The sequence below is a fragment of the Engraulis encrasicolus genome, chromosome 16 (assembly GCF_034702125.1).
Source record: "Engraulis encrasicolus isolate BLACKSEA-1 chromosome 16, IST_EnEncr_1.0, whole genome shotgun sequence".
In the NCBI taxonomy this organism is placed as follows: domain Eukaryota; kingdom Metazoa; phylum Chordata; class Actinopteri; order Clupeiformes; family Engraulidae; genus Engraulis; species Engraulis encrasicolus.
In genome coordinates, this window is record NC_085872.1 from 45,641,089 (window position 1) to 45,643,987 (window position 2,899).

Sequence of the window (2,899 nt, forward strand, 5' to 3'; positions counted from 1 at the left end):
CACACACACAACTCAGTGTAGTCTTGTAGTAGCTTTTTTGATATAATTAAAAGTGGGAAACGGAAAATTTTACCACCTGAATCGGTAACATGGACCAACATGCATATTATATGACAGCCACTACTGCTACTTTGTACTCAGGACAGATAAGTACATTTTTTTAAAGACACAAGTCTGACAGGCAGACAACAGATGCGTCCGTCTATGCCAGTGCTTCTCAACCTTTTTTATTCAACTCTGCCGTCTTGTGGACACAAGAGGGAATACAATTCAGAAACGCATCACGGACCAACAGATGGCAGACAACGCCTCTTATAGAGATGCGCGAGACGCATCTAAAAAATGCAGAAAAAAAATGCATTTGATGCAGAGGCTAGAAACGCTGCCAGCTGGGGGTGATGGGATTACTTTCCCTCCCTATGTGCGGACTTCCGTCCTCCCTTGCTCACTTGCCTCCTTGTGGCCTCTTCCTGCAAGACGGGGCCATGTATTGAAGGGGGCGTGTATTGTTGGGTCGAGAAGTTGGCCCTGATTGGTCCGATTCACAACGACATCTGACGTTATTGACTTGGTGCCGTAATGACAACACACAAGCAGGAGTCTGGGGCCTCATTTATCAAGCGTTCTTAGGCGCAGATTTGTGCGTAAAGCGCGCGTGCGATCATTCCTGAGCAAAGAATGGGATTTATTACCATGCACTTGAATGTAGAAATGTGCCTAAATCTACGCATACCTTAGACCAGTGGTTCTTTAACTTGGGTGAGCCAAAGACTTCAGGGGGTGCACGGAATTTTGTTTGTGTTGAGGTTGTGACCAACATTTTGCAAGCAAAAATTATAATCAGGCCCTCAAAGTAATTAATCACCAAATCATTTTTAGTGAGTATTGAAGTACTGGTTGGGGGTGCGCAACTTGTCTTGGGCACAGGTAAAGGGGTGCTTTCAAAAAGAAGGTTAAGAACCACTGCCTTAGACTATGTGTGTGATTGGAAGAGACATGAAATTGCAAATAATATTTACTGTACAGTTTGCTTTGAATGGCAATTCAGTATGACAGTGTGCTATTTTGCAGTGTTTCCGTCCATGTGTGCCTCCTTTATGTAGTTATTTTCAGTGTTTTCTGTTGCGATGGTTTGTCTGTCTGTCTGCTTGTTTGTCTGTCTGTCTGTCTGTCAGCAGGATAACACAAAAAGTTATGAACTTTGGATTTGGATTAAATTTTGTGGAGTTGTTGGAAATGACAAAAGGAACAAGTTATTACATTTTGGTGGTGTTCTCCCCTGCATGGCGCACAGAAACCCACAAAAGTAAATCAGAAATGAAACGCAACCCAACACATACAGTATATCAACCTTTATTATTCAAGAAAGCGTACAAGTTGTTACAAAAAAAAGAAAATCGGAAACAATTCTTAACGGAGCACCCTTATTTGGGAAGGCGTGGCGTGCTGTGTGTAGTAGGACAGTATTGCACTTGGCTTAATATTAATAAGGGTGACATTGTCAGAATCACAACCTCTGATGGAGATTGTCAACAGAGTGACACGTCTGGGTGTCAGTCAGGGTCACTAATGTGACAGTTGTCAGGGAAATTGAAGGACGTAAGTATGTCTGCAGACTGTCAAATAAACTCCAAAAATGTAACTTTATTGAATTAAAATAATCTTCAAGAGGATCCAGGGTGATCGAAACGTTGAATGCAATTAAGTTTATTTCTTGGTAGTTTATTCCGCAGTCTGCAGACCTACCTCCTTCAACTGTCTGACACTTTTGTCTGGTACCGGCAACAAGTTTTTGGATGAGCGTACCGTACCCAAACAGCCCTCAGGGAAAAAGGCACGGCTCAAAACTCCTGCACACTCTCCACATTTGCAGTGTTTAGACTGGACAATGGACAGTGTGTGGGAGCCATCTTGTCTCTAGCGTTGTTGACCCAGGGGTTCCTCTCCAATGCACCTGGCCAAAGGAGGGGTGTAAGACCTCAACGCAACAGAAGACGCTTTGAGGAGTCGGAGACCAGAAAGCTCCCGCATACTGTCCACATCTGCAGTGTTTAATAGCAACATTTTGGACCAAAAGGTCGCTATTAAACACTGCAAATATGGACAGTGTGCTGGAGCTTGCTTCTTGGTGAGCCAGGGGTTCCCCTCTGACGCACCTGGCCAAAGGAGGGGTGTAACTCTCCACAATAGAACTTCAGCCCTGACTATGGAAAGCAGAAAGCTAGAAGAGACGGTCAGCAGCATTAACCCCTTAAGACACAGCATTATAAATCATCTGTATGGCAATGACCAAGTCGTAATGTATTACTAAAGGCCCCCGTGTACTATAGAAGTTAACTTTCAATGTCTATTACAGCATGCCACAGGAGGTACAGTGTGCATTAAGGGGTTGAAGCTATTTTGTGCAAGTGCTGAAGTGTGCGGATCCTCTCCTTTTTGAGGAGTTTTTGAAAGCCTACCCTCCATACAAAACCACAATATAGGGGCACGGTGGCCCAATGAGCTCACGGTAGGGACACATTGACGCAAACTTCACCATTCATTCCTATGAGAGGTGAAGGCAAGTGAAGGCAAGCGAACAGGAGCGAAGCGAAGCGAAATCATTAAACCAAGTTTAATGTTATGCAAATGAGGAGCGAAATCGCCTGCTATGTGTCCCTACCGTTAGATGCCGTACCATTACACTGGCCCGAAGTCCTTTGCAGATCCTTCTCCTCCCCTCTCTCTCTCCTCTCACTCTCTTCCTGTCATACTCTCTACTGTTCTACAAGTAATAGACATAATAAAAGCCCAAAACATTTAAAAAAGAGAAGTCACAATATTGAGAAAGGAACACACTGGCAATAATGTCCATTAACCTCTATTGTGTGTCTGAGAGAGAGGAGGAGTAGGACATGGA